General features: G+C 38.8%; 1 protein-coding gene across 1 annotated transcript in view; it reads left to right on the top strand.

Annotated features, from left to right (window-relative positions):
- The first annotated feature begins 7,185 nt into the window (after window positions 1-7,185).
- Window positions 7,186-18,231, top strand: part of col8a2 (collagen, type VIII, alpha 2) — a 33,789-nt gene continuing 22,743 nt past the window's right edge. Inside the window, exon 1 of the mRNA XM_088405265.1 lies at window positions 7,186-7,219. The gene's annotated coding sequence lies outside the window, so the exon portion shown is untranslated. The remainder of the gene's footprint in view (window positions 7,220-18,231) is intronic.

Raw genomic sequence — 18,231 nt, 5'->3', positions numbered from 1 at the left:
AACGATAATGATTAGTATAACTGAAATGTACAGGTAAAAATTTAAGAATTTACTTCAGGATTAAGTTATTTTATGTTTTCGTTCCCCAAAAACTCACAGTTAATAATAAGGCAATAAAATTGAAGGCTTTTATGTGCGCCTTGTAGTGCGGTAAATACGGTGAAAATGAGAGTATTTGCTGAGGTCAGCACAAGGTCAAGTGTCAAAATGCGTTTGTCGTAACTGGACCGACCATACAATAGCAGGCATAAGAAGATGACAGTGAGGTGTGAACACAAAGGTCAAAGGTGAGGGAAGAAGATTGCTGGAGTAGGTTTATGAGATCATTATCTGTTGGACGTGGTCTGGAATCTCATATTTTTTCTTAAATCCACACGTATGGGCGGTCAAACTATCAAAAGCACATTTACAGCCAAAACTCAAATATTTATTCTGTAAAATTGTGTTGATTCATTTCCAGCAATCTGTTTCATTTTGGACTTTCTCTTGGCTGTTCCAAGTACTTAAATGATGATTTTATATATATATTTTTTTCTCCACTCAGATTGTAGCATCTGTGTTGCTATGTCAGTCAAATCGAGCTAAGGTCTTCAAAATCCATAATGTTAGCTAATAGGGCCAAATTAAATCAGCTTGTTATTTTATTCATAATCATTTTTTTCGATAAATAGGTTAATCAGATTTTTTTTGTTAAAAAAATCAATAATCCATCAATCCCTTTTAGTGGATGTAATTTAAGAGTAGCAATTGAACCGTTTTTTTTTTAACCTATCAGAATTCAAATTCATCTTCACATTCTCCACCCACGTCTCAAAAATTTGAAGCAGATTTTGCTACTCCACTTAATATTCGCAAAATATGATTACATATATTCACTCAATACTCACAAACAAGGCCCAACTTTGTAATTACGTTTCAGGATGAAGTTGTTCATGAGTTGATCCCACAATATGGCACTTTTGTCGCCCCCTTCTGGCAGTCAGGAAAAGCGCTGTAGAGCACACAGCTTTCAATTTAGTATGTAATTTACGCCAACTGCAAATCTTGCGTCGACTTCTGTTCTCTATTTTACTGTTGTAATTCTTCCCTTCAGCACTAAATTGCTTATTTCAGAGTTCTTTTTTTTCCTGTCAGTCTTCCTCACAGCCGCTGCAGCCTACGCTGATGCTTGACTGAATTCTGCAAAACTAATCATTGCTTGTTTGCATAAAACACATTTTGAGCTCGGGCATGGGAAATGTGGGAGCTTTGAAAAGCAGACAAATTCATCTTATCTTTAGTAGGCTTCGTTAGAATTAAATAAGTGTGTTTGTGCTGGAATGGACTTTTCTTCATTAAGGTTAATTGCTGGGGAAATTGCGGTTGAAAAATGTGTTTGCACGCAGCGCTGGGACTTCAATTAAAAAGTTGTGTTTTTGGAGAATAAATCCTGAATGCAGGACAGGTTGGCTTTGTGCTGTCCCGATGGACTCATATTGTCAGGCAGCAGTGTTTCATAATCACACTTAACTTTGGAAATGGGTAAAACTAGATATACCTGCGGCTGTAAAGCGAAGCGTGGAGACTCTCTGCCACCAAATTGTAGAAGCTTTTTTATGTTACCTGGCTTACAATTTTTTCACATTGCAAAGTGGAATACTAAGTTTTTTTTTTGTTCCCTCCTTACTGCTTCTTTCCTACTTCACAATATCAACAACTGTCACGACCTGTGGGGTTGGCTGTATTTATGTTGTTTTGCCTCCCTCTTCAGGCGTTTTTTGGTAATTGCTCGTATTTTCCGTTCGCGTCAAACTGCCGACGCTGCAACGCGTCACTAAAATGCTAAAACGCATTAGCTAATTACTCCACCTGCCTCCAGCCTTGCTGTGTGGAGTTTACATGTTGTCCCCGAGCCCGCGTGGGTTCTCTCCGGGCACTCCGGCTTCCTCCCACACTCCAAACACATGCATGACAGGTGAATTGGACATACTAAATTGTCCTTATGTGTGATTGGGTGCGTGAATGGTTTTTCGTCTCTGTGTGCCCTGCGATTGGCTGGGTGTCCCCCGCCTACTGCCCGAAGCCAACTGAGATAGGCGCCAGCAAGCCTGTGACCCCTGTGGGGATAAGCAGCTATAATAATGGAATTTACAACATAGTGTGTCTCATCTACTCTCAATATTTTCATTCTATTAAATTTTTAGAATATATATATATATATATATATATATATATATATATATATATATATATATATATATATATATATATATATATATATATATATATATATATATATATAGTGTGTCAGTGTCAATCGCCTGGTGCAGCGGGTGTGATTTGACATCTGTGTTTTGTTTATTTTTCCGCGTATAACACAAAACACATGCTTGCAAAGCCTTAATAAATGTAAAACCTCTGAAAAATACTTAGCTCTGTTAAATAGTCTTTGATTTGCAGTTTTTGAGCGCGCTATCCCCCGCCGCAGTGCCAGCTGAACATAATGGCAAAACCCCAAGCCATCACTCAAGAATTTCTCTGGAAAAGTTTTATATAAAAGCTCTTAATTTTTATCTGATGCATAAAATCATATTCCCAATCCCGCGCCATTCTTTTCAATGCAACATTCCTTCATTCCTTTACTGCCTGTCCACCAGACATCTTTTACTCCTCCCGTTTTGTGTACCGCCATCGTCGACATGGTTCCGCTAGATAATTCCGCTCCCTTTTGTGCACGTGTGAATGCCTGGCATTCCTTTGAGAGGTTAGAACAGACAAAGGTGGACCACATCACCTGGGAGAAAATGGCTCTTTTGAATTGATGCTGGTGGGAAAATGGCAAAGAGACGGAGTATAAAAAGAGGGACGCCTGTTGTCCTCATGTGAACTTTCAACTTTAGCCTCCAAGCTGTTGAATTCAATGAAAGAAGTGGGCCCTCACTGAATATTTATGTGTTTTTTTTCTGATAAATAACAGATTACATTTAATCTATTATACACAATTATAGTTAAAACAATGTGTTTTTTTATCACATTAATATAATTTTTCATCTCTAACCATAAGATTTCTGTATGTGGATGAGTTCCGTTTTTATGCATTGGATTTCTTGTGCTTGAGTTACATTGGAAAACAAAGTGGACACCGATTGGCTGTCATTGTGTTTGGCATAACCTGATTGGCTCCTGTTGTGGGTGGGAGGGAAAGTTCAGGAGAGGAAGGAAGACGTGAAAACGGAAGAGCGTGTCAGAGTTGTCAGTCCGATGAATGATCATGTAATTTTAAATTTGAAAGGAGCTCGAGTTTAGCTTACCACATCAATGCAAAGCTGCAGCCGCCGCTAATGCTAACAATAAAGACGCTAATATAGTGAGCCATAACAAAGCTCTTTGCTAAAGTAAACTAGAGAACACCACCACCAAGTTTGAAAATGGAAGAGCATGTCAGAGCTGTCACTCCAATGAATAATCATGAAATTTTAAATATGAAAGGAGCTCAAGTTTAGCTTAGCACATCAATGCAAAGCACCCAGCTGCAGCCGCCGCTAATGCTAGCAGTAAAGACGCTAATATAGTGAGCCATAACAAAGCTCTTCGCCAAACTAAACTAGAGAACACCACCAAGTTTGCGATGGACAGGATGGATAATGTTTTATTTGAATATTAATATTTTTAATCATTTGACGATTGACTCAAGACAACAGCACAACAGTATTTAAATTAAAAAAAAAACTTTTTTTTAGGGTTTTTCTAAAAAAAGTTCAGAGGGTTTTTCTCTGAATGTTTTTGCAGAGATTCAATGGAGATTCTTTAGATTAATTTTGAACAGATCTCAATCCCTCGTTATTTTTTAAATCATTTCACTGCATTGGTTATTATATCAATTATCGCCATACAATCCTTCCCTCAGAGCCAGATTGAAGTAAACAAGGTAGAATTGCGCCCCTTAACTGATTTCTAATCAATCTCACAAACCGCCTTTCAACACACGCCAACCATTCACCTCTGAAAAACACGCTCCGCGCACCCCTAAAACGACCCTTTGACGAGAACAGACCCCCCCCACTCTTCTCAATGGCCCCATATGTTAAAACATAGCGGGTCTATGTTGGGTGGGTGTGGTGTAAAGGGTGGAGTGTATCGGTTACGCCAACCCCGCCTTTCATGGTTTTTTTCGGGTGGACTTCAAATCAAGGGCAAAGTGTGTGTGATGCAACGTAATGGTTTGCCGCCGTGTTTGCTTACACTCCTGACTGGCGGAACCAAAAAAAAAAAAAACACGACATCATCAGGTGCTTTTTCACTCTTTTCGGGAATGTTTCACCTTGTAAAAGGTGAAACTTCCCGCGAAAAGCCGTGAATAACTAAGCATCACTGATGATGTCGTGTATTTTTCTTTTTTGATATCGCAGTCAGCTAGTGTTTCGTTCTTACACGGCAGGCCAACATAGTCGTTGCATCACACACACTTTGCCCTTGATGAAGTCCACCCGAAAAAAACCTATTGATGACATCATCACTGGGCATCTGGTCACTCCACCCTTTCCACGTTCTGAGAACCATTCAGCGACAGCGACACGGATCACTCACAGACATGACGGCTCGGGCTTATTTTGTTTCCGATTATTCCATTTTAAAGGCTCCGTTTGCGATTGAAAACGTTTTAATATAGACATGAAAAATCTCTTTTTACTGGGTTGGCGGTTGAATGATAACTAAAAGGCAGAGAAAGAAAATACGCCTTTTTTTTAAAATTGTACCCTAATTATGCGTATGAAAAGTGGCCACAATTATCCAAAAATGTTGTTGAGTACATACAGTGCCCAATTTGGATTTTAATGGTTGTTAGATTATACTTTACTGCTCTGTAAAATTAATACATCGCAGAGGAGAAGATTGGGAATGTTGTCTGTTAAGTGTGGAGATAAATACATTTTCAATCAGAGTTATTTTTTCATGCCCCCCTTTACTCTAATATTAAAAAAAAAAATCTGTATGTTAGTACCCTAAATTGAATGTCTAGGCTCTGTAAAAATGTATCAATATTTTTTTAGAATTAATCAAATGCTTAAAATTGTAAATTTGTTTGTCGTTTTCAAATTAAAAGCAAATGATTTGGAACATGACACAACCTATTGCTGAATTGTGTTTTAGTGACTAAATATGGCAATAAATGCAAAATTGCTAGTTGGGGTGCACACGGCAAAAATAAATAAATAATAGGTACCTTCTCTTTTCAAATTATGAGCAAATGAATTGGAACATTATGCAATTTATTTCTAAATTGTGTTCTAGTGACTTCTTTGCGAATGGGGTATGCTTTTAGTCTGTCAAGTTCTACCAAGTTATGCATTGTACAGTGATGCAATTGTTAGGAACTACAACATTAGTAAAAAAGTTTTTTTGTTTTGTAGTTTTTTTTTTTAATCCAAAAAGTTGTTGTGCTTCTTGGTGTGTACATGGCAAAAAACAAAACAAAACAAACAAAAAACAAAATGGGCACATAATTGAAAAAAGTTGATCTACTACAGTATTCTTTTCAAATTAAGAGCAAATGAATTCCCTTATTCAGTCCTTTTTTTTAATCCAAAAATATTTTGCGCTTGTTAAGGTGGACATGGCAATACATAAATAGGGGCACATAATTGAAAAAAAAATGAGATCCAGTACACTATTCTCTTCAAATTAAGAACAAATCAATTGGAACATGACATAATTTGTTGCTAATTTGTCTTCTAGTGACTCCTATGCAAAAGTTTGTATGCCTTTTTGTTTGATTAGGTTTTGCACTGTAGTTGCTGGATAAAATACGGCAAGACGGCCACTACAGACAGTACTTTTTTTTTTTTTAGCGTTGGGTATGGACTACATTCAAATATGAATTTCAACTTTCAGTTGATTAAACCCAAACGAGTTCTACATCAGGGTTCGCCAACCTTTTTGAAACTTAGAACTACATCTTTTCAATTTGAAGGGCTACTAGTTCATTTTCATTTTTTTAACGTCCATTTTTTTTCTCGTAATAATCAAGAAACAGCTGTAGTAAATATGCAAATCAAGTGCAATATCCCATGTAATTATCCGCACTGTATTTTCCACACTATAAGGCGCGCCGGATTATAAGGCGCACCTTCAACAAACGGCCTATTTTCAAACGTTTTTCATATATAAGGCGCAGCGGATTATAAGGCGCACCGTCAGTTTGGGAGAAAAATTAAGGCGGAAAATACGCTAATTATAAAATTCCTAGAAAAACACAACGCTCAAAGCTGTTTGCAGAACGGGCCCGCGGGCCATCTAGAGGGCCGCCCGGGGCCCGCGGGCGCCGTGTTGGTGACCCCCCCGCTCTACATCATGTAACAATTATGGAGAAAAGGGGCTGTAAGAGGAAAGCAACAAAAGCCCTTGTGTGTTTTGCCGTTCCCGGCGTTATGTCATGCGGGGAGATTATTAATTGCCCATTTGAGCTGCGGGCAAGAGGAGAAAAAAAACGTTTTTGTGGGAGATTTTCGGATTAACATCTCAGGCTTGCTGGATTTAGCGCGGGAAAGATAGAGGCGTTTTTTGGATGATTTCTGGAGAGGTGAGAGCGGACGGGGGCAAAGGATTTTTTTTTTTTTTTCCCTTCCGCCCTCCTCTCCAGGCGACCCCACCCCTCCGTGCGGCTACCCCACCCCATCCTGCACACTCCCCTTCTCCTCCGGCGCGCAGACACTTGCTTTTTGTACCAAGGGGGTGAACAATCCTGTCTGTCTTTTCCCAAAATAAGCCTGCGGGAGAGGGATCGAGGAGTAAGCCAGGGAGATTGGTCCAAAGGAGGCGCACGGCCCCCGGTTATAAGTCCCGGGAAAGGGAGCGCACCCCGCTCGGACCCTCAGCCCGCCGACGACTTGACCGGCTCCTGTTTTCCAGCCCCGAGTGCGGCGATTTGGGACGGGGCCCATCCCCAGATCTGGAGGATTTCACACTTATGGATTGATTTTTTTTTCTTTTAGAACTTTTGTGCACCTGTGGTTAATTTTTTTTTTTTTTGGAGGGGGGGAGCAGTTGAAGGTGCCGGGGGACATCACTCCTCTTGTTTTGAGGGGGGGGGCTTCATTGAACATCTAATGCCACCCCATCCCATGGGAGACACACGTGGCTGAAGGCGGGAGGTAGAAGAGAAGATCCAGCAGAAGATCACACCTACCCCGGCGCTGCCCCCCCTTTGCCACCCCCTTCCGCCGCCATTGAGGAGAAAAAGGTAAGACTTACCTTAACTTTGTCCTGCCAGACGTTGTCTCTCACTTCATCACATGTGGCCGCAGCGGCCAAGCCAAAAGAAACAAAAAGGAGTGAGCAGGACAGGACGGAGGACGGGGGACGGGGGTGAAAATAAAAAGCAGACGTTAGTCATGGGACATGTAGAATTCTTTCTTTTTTATCCTAAACCACTTTACAGAATAATAACGTCAATATCAAAATGATTCACTCCAGAAAAAGGAGCTTCTTTGTGTCTTTCCAGATTGCCTATTCATTTGTGTCCACCGTAATGGACATTGGTTTTTGATCTATGTCATTTGACTCATTCGAGCGCCACTATTAAGTCCGAGTGTACTCAGTAGAGGATGTCTTTTCCTTTCCAGTGATGTCTCATGTGCTTGGGTAGTGTGTAATTAACTTTGCTGAGACAAAATTGACACAACAGTGTCCATTGTAGTGGACATTATTTTTGACTCATCGGAGTTAATTTACTAAGTCCGAGTTTGTGCAATAGGGGAAATCTTGTCCTTCTCAATCATGCATCATATGCTTGGTTGGTGTAGAATTCACTTTACTATCTTGCCGACACATTATGGACACAACATTGTCCACTCTCGTGTACATTTGTTTATGTCTATTTCGTTTGAGTAATTGGAGTGACCCAAGTGCTAATGTCCTCTGTAGAGGACATCGAGGCCTGTCCAATGATGTCTTATGTGCTCTGGGGGGACCCAATTTATTTTGCTCCCTCGCTGAGCCAAAATGGACACAAAAAGTCCACTATTCTGGACATTTGGTTTGGTCTATACCTTTTGACACACTGGAGTGACCCTACCAAGTCTTCATGTCCTCAGTCGAGGACATCTCGACCTTTCCAAAGATGTCTCTTGTGCTTGAGTGGGATGCAATTCACTTTGCTGTCTCGCTGAGGGGAAAATGGACACAAGAGTGGACACAAATGAAAAAGAATGGGTCTTTGGAAGACTTGAATTGCTGCATCCACATACTCATGATGTGGAATCAGGTGAAATTTGAGTGACATTTTATCCGATGTAGAAGATGGGTGACTAAAAAAAAAAAAAATCTAAGCAAAGGAAACAACACATCCTGGCCCCTTATTTAGTTTTTTTGCTCCCCAACACAATTTGACTCCGCATCCTCCGCGATGCCACTGGCAAGCGCCGGCGCATTCCACTGGAAACGACATCCGTCGACTGCAAACAGGAGGAGCAGCGGTTGATGTCTCCACAGAGTGTGAAAAGGACACCTGTGCAAAATTAAACCAAAAAAAACACCCCAAAGCGCCGTGTTTAAATATGTGCGTATCTCCTACGTCTTCATTCGCACACGTTATTATGGAGAGAAATGTCGAATGAGAGTAACAGAAAGGGGACGGCCCTGGAAAAGTGAGCTGACTGGAGTTGTGATTTCCAAAAAATAATTGGCAGCGCCGCTCTGTTTGGTCTGGATGCGCGCCTGTGTGTTGCATGACAAACTCAACTGGATTGTCCATGTGGAAATCAAGTAGTAAAGCGTTTTAGGATCTCGCTCGCTCACCATGTCCTCCCGAGAGCCGGCCGATTCGTTTGTCCTCTCACAGTGGACGTTTGTTTTTGGGTTATGTCTTTGGATTTGTTTGAGCTACTCTACTAAATCCTAGTGTCCTCAATAGAGGACGTTCTGGTCTGGTAATTCATTTTGCCGTCTCGCTGAGACAAAATAGACACAACAATGGACACAAATGAAGTTGGTTAAATATTGAGCTTGTGTTGGTATTTTTTTTCGTTGGTTGCCATGGCAACCTCTTTGGAAGGCAGTTAGGAGTTAAAGGTGATGCCCGTACTGTAAATCGCCAGGCTTAGCGGACTGTACTGGCAAAATAATCACACTGAATACAAAGCAGCCAATCCTAACAGTGCAGACACACATTTCAACTGCGTGAACTCGCTCACTCCCACTTTGCTTTTTTACATATCCGGCCTATTCGTTTGTGTCCACTCTAGTGGACATTTTTGGGCTTTTGACTCATTGGAGCTAGCCTATTAAGTCCTCGTGTGCACGGTAGAGGACATCATGACCTATATTGTCTCATGTTTGTTTGGGATGAAGTTAATTTGTGTCCTGCTGAGACAAAGTGGACGAAAGGTTGGACACGAATGAATAGGATAGAATGAATAAGCTCCTCATATACAAAAATCATAAAGATGTTTCACATGTAAACACAAGTAGAAAATGTACTGCAATTGCAGTCGAGATTTGAAGTTTATGGCCACAAGGGGGCAGTGTTTGCAGCATCCCTCAGATGGGCAGGGCATTTTCAGGAGCCGAGGTGTGGGGCCCAAAGTTTCTGCCAGCAATAACCACCTGAGAGCCAGAATAATCATTTGTGTCCACTGTAGTGGACATTTGTTTTTCATCCATATCTTTTGACTCGTTGGAGCTACTCTACTAAGTCCTAATGTGCTCAGGGGAGGACATCCTAATGTTCCCAATGGATTTTGTTAATTTGCTGAGACAAAATGGACACAACAAGAGACACAATTATATTTGCCGTGTCTCAGAAGGATCTTTTTATTTTATTTGTCCTTTGTAGAAACTAGTGACTACAAGATTGGACTATTCTTTAGCATTAAGTGAAATATCATAATAAAAGTAACACTAATCAACCAGTATATTATGTAATTCAAAAATCATCTGGTCCATCAGTTTTAGTTCAATAGAAAGAGCAGAAATATAATGCATAAACCAATAAAATGACTTTCATTTATAAAAATAAATAAAAAAAAGTCAAGCAAATACTTAAATAATGATGATACAAGGTGAAAACATTTACAGAATAAACATATTTAAAGTTGAAAAACGAGGTCTGGAAGGTGCTCTGCAAAAAATGTGGATTATACTTCTTACTTTTTTTAAAATATTTCTTATTTTTGTCATTTTCAGGACCCAACAGACAAAATAAAATGAGTACAATAGTCTCTGTGGATCGTTAATTGCTCTTAAGAGCCCCCTAGCGGTAGCTTCTGCCTTAGATAACCTCAATTCGTAAATGAGGGGCAAATATCCATTTATATGCTTTGTTTGGAACCTGTAGCCGCTCCTAACATTCAAAATAAATCAACAAGTGCCTTCATCAATTTCAGGAATCCATAAGTCTCCGTAAGAGACTTCAATATTGAAGTTATTTTTAGCTTTCCCAAAAGACTAATCAATTATTATGACGTGACGTGAGATTGACGTCTTCAGTTCTGCGCGTCTTGCTATTTCATATGCCAGTCGACAGGAATGTGTTTGACACATAGAGAAATCATTAACACACACACACACACACACACACATATGTGTGTGCGTGCGTTTACACACGCACCCACCCACAAGAGTGAAAACATGTCCCAGCTTTCAGAACCCGGCCAAGGCTCATGCTTTCTTTCAATGTGTTTTCCTGACAGAGTTTTTTTTTTTTGCCTGTAATTACTGCCTGCAGTTCTTTTTTTTTTTTTTTTTAAATTCCGTACAACTTTAATGCTATTCTTTTGCTGATAGTCCGTAAAGAATGGCTCACAAGGCTGGTGGAAACATTAAACAGGCACTGGACTTAATCAAAGTCTGAACTGTAGCGTTCAAGCTTAATCGTCAGTTTTTTTTTTTTTTATTTTTTTTTAGCTAATGTAGTCTTAAAGGTGAAAAAAGGAAAAGCATGTTTTGTTTCCACATGTGCCTTTTGTGTGTTTTTGCTCCAAGCTTTAATGTAAACATATAACAAATCTCCTCCAATATACAGTAGCTGTATATATATATATATATATATATATATATATATATATATATATATATATATATATATATATATATATATTATATATATATATATATATATATATATATATATATATATATATATATATATATATATATATATATATATATATATATATACACCACATGCTGAAATAAGAATTATCTTGATTTTTACTCAAGTGGAACAGGATTTGATTGCGTTGACTGTCACTATACGTCACTGACATAGATAGTTACCAAATATATATTATGTGTTGTAATTAACTAATTCCAATGCATTCAAGTTTCAAAGACATATTTTGATGTTTTTTAAGAGTCCAGACATTCAATCCCAGGTATTTTATTTTTTGATTAATTTGTTTTTTATCAGACAGACTTTAACAGATGCGGTTGTACCCTTTTACCATTTACTGTATTGAGACGAGCCCCAAGTAAAATTTTGATTTTTACAATTTTTGGGCAAGTTTTTGGCAAAAAAAAAAAAAAAAAACTTGTCTAAAAATCCCCAATCAATTATGAATTAAGTAATTAATGAACTTTAGGTACTTAAGCACTAAAGTAATTCATTACTATAGGTATTTTGAGTACTAACCCAATTGATTACTTTAAATAAAACACACTTAGATATGTTGCTACAAATGTAGTTCTTAACTTTATTAAAACATACATGGACACAGCATACTTTTCAACTTTAAAGTGAATATATTGTGTATGATTTTATGTGTGATTTAAATTTCATAACTAAATTACTTTTCATGTATAATTAATAGCTAGAAAGACTCATTTTTACTGTCAACCAAAAATGACATCACCTGTGCTCAAGGCTCGGGCATCGACGAATCGCGGCTCGTTTTTTGGTCACGTGACATTCACAAGCTGAGCTGCAATTGGTCTTTACCTAAGCCTTCAGTGATTTAATTCTAAGTGGACAGCAAGTGCCAAAATGTGTTTAAAAAAATAAAATTAATCATGCATTAGTCAACAAATTAATTATTGACAAAACAACTGCTGGAAAAGCATTTTTTTTCTATCCAAAAATGCTTTGCTTGTGAAGAAAAACTAAAAATAAAAGAAGTGCTTTGCTGCCACCTTGTGGCATTTCTAAGCAATTACAGAGGGTGTCTTTTTTTTTAAACTCATTGACCTCTTGACCCTTATATTTCTTTAAGTTCCCCTTTCTCTCCTATTTAATCTGCGATTAGTCCCCATTTTCTCATTACTTTAAGTCTGGACAAAGGGATTTTTTTTTTTTTTTCCCACACTAGCTTGGTCGTAAGAGTATGACTTGTTGTTCCACATCCGTCCCCCGTTGAGTCCGTCTTTCCAGGCTCTCACACCTAAAAGGACTTGTCAACATGCTCTATGAAGCTTATCGCGCGCCTTGCTTAGCAGACATAAGCAGGAAAAAGTGGAAGGCTTTCATCATGGCTTTGTTCACCATTTCTTGACTTCATTCCACACGCCTTCCCCGTTTTTCCATCCTGATTTACCGACTATGGACCGAGTCTTGCGCTCAGGTGAAAAAAAAGGAGAAAAAAAAAAAGTCTTTTTCAGTGCCAGGCATTGCTTTTAGTCACTGAGCCCAGAAAAGTGCACTGGCTATGCCATGGTCAAAACAAGCGTACGGTATTGAGCAATAGTTCCCAGACCCAAATCTTGAGATTTTTTTTCCAATGGTATGTCTGACTTTTTTTTTTTTTTTTTCCAAGCTAATGTTTTCAAAAGGGAATCAAACAGGAACAAACAGAGGAATAAAACTCTCGGTGCTCTTCCAGTAAAAGTGTTGTTGCTAGTTAATGGGATGTGACATTGTGTGTTCGCCCACTGAGGTTGAGGTTTGTGAGAGTTGTGCCCCCCCCCCCCCCCCTCACACACACACACACACACACACACACACACACACACACACACACACACACACACAAGGGCGCCCTGAACCAAGGCTGTCACTATATAATCTTTAAAAAAGTGATTTTAAATTATGCCATTTACTGTAAATACATTATGAGGTACCAACAAAATCTGCCTGTGCTAAGCGTGTGTAATTGTCATTAGCGTTAGCAAGCTAGTTGTTACCATTTAAGTTCAACAAACACTAACTACCATTAAATTCACACCCCCATAATGTTACATTTCACATAAAGCACTAAAAAGTCATTTAGAGACAGTGCTTCAACAGACGAGAAAACCTAGCAAGCTGCCTGTTAGCTACAACGAGGTCAATAACTTCCTGCTCTTTTTTGTCTTCTTCTTCTTGAGCAACCAAATTTGACCATACTTTACAGTTAGCTAGAATGAGGTCAATTCTTCTTCTGGACCAGCCAAATTTGCCTCTACTTAACAATTAGAAATCGTGATTAGCATGAGCAAGCTAGCGATTACTTTTTGAGGTTAATAAAAACTAGTTTAGACTTAAATAATGTTATATATGTACATTACATATGTATTTGTGTCTTTAAAGTCATTAAGCGATGACGCTTCAACTACATTCCATAAGCAAACCTAGCAATGGAGCTACTTTGTAACTACAACAAGGTCAATAACTTCCTGTTCTTCTTTGTCTTCTTCTTCTTCTTAACCAACCAAATTTGACTATCATTAACAGTTAGCTAACAGTTGACCTCAATTTGCTAAAATTAGGTCAATTACTTCCTGTTCTTCTTCTCCCTGACCAACCAAATTTGCCAATACTTAACAGTTAGCAATTGTGATTAGCATTAGCACACGAGTGATTACACTTTAAGGTCAACAAAACACTACCTGTTTTTTCACACCTAAATAAGAGTATATATATAAATTAAACATGTATCGAGGTCCTAAAGTAACTTATAGAAGAACAATATCCCATGAATAAACCTAAGAGTGGAGCTGCCTCATAGCAACAACGAGGTCACTTCCTGTTCTTCTTTGTGTTCTTCTTCTTCTTGACCAACGAAATTTGCCTATACTTAACAGTTAGCTTTAGCAAAATCAACAAACATTACGCATTGATTTACACCTACATAATGTTACATATGTACATTAAATGGATATCAGTATCCTAAAGTAATTTACAGCCTATTCTTCTTTACAGACTTCTTCTCTTAGCTACAGCGAGGTCAGTAACTTCCTGTTCTTCTTTGTCTTCTGTTTCTCCTTGTCATGTTTCATTCTGTTTCATGTTTGACTGCCCCCTAATGGTTAAAATTTAGATGACCTAAAACCTCACCGTCATAGATTGTTTGTAGTGACAGATTATAGTGCTTTGTTTCTTTTCGGAAGCTCCATATGCTAATATTGTTTTTCGTGAAGGCCCGCTAAGAAAAATGTTTCGAGACAGATATTTTCAAGTGACCTGATTTTTTTTCCCAAGCCCTAACAGAAACACATCACGTGATTTTGTTTGATTTACGATTGGCCGCGGACTCAACTTTAAGCGATGCAGGTGGTGCCGGGGTGAATAAATCAAGCGTGCGTGTTGGCATGGGAGTTCAGGTAGCTGTGCAAAATTAGCAAGAAAATACACACAGGTTGGTTTATTTGGCTTGCTCACTTCACCGGCTGGAAATAGTTTATGGCAGAATATGAGGCCAACTCGTAATAAGGGTCACTAGTTGCGTTTAAAATGTATACAATCCCTCTTTTAATGGTCTTCAGACGTAGTTCACAAGCCATATATTTGTTTTTATTATTTCGCTTTGGATGCTAGGTGACCGTATCCGAGTCGTCTCGAGACGGGTCAGCGGGTAAGAAATTGGAAACGGCTCTTTCGGGACCATTCGCTCCAGACTTTGTTTTTCTTCGAGTCTGAGCCTGATTTAGACCGCTATGAAACACTTTGTTAAAAAAAGAAAATCGCGCCAAAGAGGTTATGCCGATGTTAGAATCATTTTAAAAAGGCGTTTTATTTGGGAGTTTTTTTCGGAGTGACATTTGCGTTTTACACTTATATGACTTGATGACAGCAAGCATAATATCAACTGACAAGTTTAAATCCACTGATCTATTTTTTTTTCCGTATGCTTTTGTGGCTTAACCACAGTTGTCAGGGGTCGTTGATTGAATTTTTAATCTTGAACATAAATGGGGTTTTGATCGAGGCTTGAATCAAATCGAATTTTATATCTCAGGGGCGGGTCGAGGGTCAGAGGTTTAGGTGAGATGAACGTAACGGTTTTGTATATTTTACACAATTTCATTCCCACATTTTTTTAAATAGAAGCTTGTAAGTAGAACAACATATATACTGTACACTAAAAAAGGACAAAACAAGTCCAACTTGAGGGCATTCTTCTCAAATTTTAGGACAACAACAGCCTGGGAGACAAAAGCGAAGTAACACTCATGATAACGCCATCCAGTGGTCATGACTGCTAATTATACTCTCGTCTCTATGATGGTGTATTATAACCCAGGGTTAAACCTATTTTCGTGTTACACTTATATTACAGTATTGATTTTCAATTGCTTTGTAACTTTAGAACCACAGACATGGTGTTAACTTTAAGTGTAAGTACTATAACAGAAAACAAAATGGAATGAATGCAGACAGATGTAGACCAGCGCCTGATGAATGACGGACTGACGATGACACAAAGGGGGCGGGGATCTGACGAATGTTGGTCCAACAATATAATGTAATTTGCCCATTTCTGTGTCTTTAGACACAAACTTCCTGGCATTAATGTTCTAGTACTTTTGAATAGGAGTGTACAGTATATTTTTTCAGGAACAGACGTAATTTTACTACCATTCTGTCTTCATTCGCCTTCTGCATGGTTTCTGATGTGCCAGCCCCTGTCCTTTAACTTGAAACCAACTCAAGAATTTTGTCCTCTTCTGCCCACATAAACATCTTAAATTCAACTTTTCCCTCCGGGGAAATAAATACAAAGCGATTCGTTCTTTCATGTCAACCGGGACAAGTTGTATGCTGTTACTAGTGCAAATTTGTCATAAGCTATTAAGCGAGATTTCTACCTACTGTGGCCGAGCACAAAATTAGTGGCTGAAGAAGTTTGACAATTTAAGAAAACACACAATTTCTGTTTGAGACATTACGATATCCCATGATTGTTCCAATTTGAGTTCTCCTTGGCTCTGTGTTTAAAAGGCCTTGGCTTAGAAACTAAAGCCGTTCTGTGCAGACTGAGCCTATTGAGCAACATGTTTTATTGTGCAACCTTCCTTGGCATTAGCCTGTGTACAACACTACCGGTTCTTTTTTTTTGGGTGTGTGGCTTTTCTTATAATCATTTCCTGTAATTAGGAGAAAAGCAGAAAATAATCAGACCACGGAGAAAAAGAAATGAAGCTGAGAGCTTGTATTGAGATGTTTATGTGAGAATATTTATCTTTAGGAAGTATATGCCATAATGGATGTCAATTCACAATTTTTCTTGACAAAAATACATTCCGTGCAGCCACCCTGGTCTAAAGGTGTATTTTCAATAGCTACTGTATTTTCCGCACTATAAGGCGCACCGGATTATAAGGCGCACCCTCATTAATGACATATTTTAAATCTTTTTCCATATATAAGGCGCAGCGGATTATAAGGCGCACCCTCATTAATGACATATTTTAAAACGTTTTCCATATATAAGGCGCACCGGATTATAAGGCGCACCCTCAATTAATGACATATTTTAAAACGTTTTCCATATATAAGGCGCACCCGATTATATGGCGCACCCTCAATTAATGACATATTTTAAAACTTTTTTCAATCACAATATAGTAATACTCAAAGGGATAGCCTGGATGGTATGAAGTTTCTGAAATTTATGGAGTTTGAATGAATTGAATCAGATGAAAAATGTGCAAGGAGATGCTAGACAAATAAAAATGTTCGGTTTAAAAATAAGATTGATATTAACGAATAGGAATAATTGTCAAGTGAAGCATTGACGCCCCCACAACAAAAACATGCACAGGACCTTCCTATTTGCTCCAAATAATTCTGCTTCACTCAGCCATGTATTCTGCTCCTCCATTTCTTTGTTTACCCCTTTGAGAACACCCGGCCCGTTTTGCAATAAGCTCAGTTAATACCTCAAAGCTCCGGCAATCAGCTAAACTTTCAATGTCTTTCATTTCCGGCCCCGAGCGAAACCTGGCCAGTTTTGAAGCGAACGTTTGAGTCGAAAAATTGAAAAATGCTGTGGTCTGTCTTTGTGGTCTGTGACGTGATGATGACACTTCAAGACATAGTCATTAAATGGTCTCTACCGCCACCTACTTTCTTGAGGTGAAACACGAGTCAACAAAGAATTTTCTGTTTGCTTACATAGTTTGACCGCCGACCAACGGAATGTTGCAAAAATTGCAGGAAAATCAATGTAATAAATCCTCTTAAAATGCATCCTAAAAATTGTAATTACAATGGTTTTATATGGTCCAAAATTTGGACAATGGTTATTTTTGTACGCAAAATCTCGCACGTCCAGCTACGCTCACATAGAAATGTCATAATCGTTGCGTTTTGAAATTTGACGTTTTAATCATCTGCTGGGAATTTCAGCTCCCTAGTTTTTTTCCTCATTGATTCTTTTATGGTGTGAAAAAACAATCAAAGGAATTTCCATATTTTGTAACATAATGCACAAAGGCGAACGCTCTCGGGCAGAGTTGCGCTCCTCCGAAACTTTTCATTTGAATCTCAAAATCTCCTCTCTGGTAGCAAGACAACAAGATGTCATGGAAGTCTCCAAGCGGCTATTGCTCATCATTTTACTTGTGATTGATCCAACTGCTTCTGATGGGAAGGCTTGAATTTGTCTCATGTTCCAAGTAGAGGGACTCCATAAGTATCTTTTCGCGTCCATCATTCAGGATAAATGTCGGAAAATGAAGGGATGGATATCCTCGTTTTCATCATTCAAATCCGGCGAGTCTGGAAGGAGCCCTTTACATTTTTCTATAAGGGTGCAGACAGTTCTGCGTAAGTAGACAATACGGACAACCAGACAAAATAATGAAAGGCGATATTTTCTTGGCCGAATCATCTGGTCGGCAGAACAAGAAAACAGTCCTCAAGAAAATAAGGATTGGCAAGATCCTCGTGTAAACCCAGATGGTTGGCCTTTGTCTCCCTATCGGTCTAGACTTGATTACACATCTGTGTTTATGTGATAAGCTAATTGTAGCCGTTAGCTTATGATTGTTTGAGAGAAATTCGCTTGTTCCCATACTGTGGCTCAGGCGAAAGAGGAGTGTGACCCATGTGGGAGTCGT

This window comes from Hippichthys cyanospilos, chromosome 21 (assembly GCF_059441005.1).
Source record: "Hippichthys cyanospilos isolate Australia breed blue-spotted pipefish chromosome 21, RoL_Hcya_1.0, whole genome shotgun sequence".
Classification (NCBI taxonomy): Eukaryota; Metazoa; Chordata; class Actinopteri; order Syngnathiformes; family Syngnathidae; genus Hippichthys; species Hippichthys cyanospilos.
The sequence above is the reverse complement of the archived record's forward strand: the minus strand, read 5'-3'. Positions and strand labels throughout refer to the sequence as shown.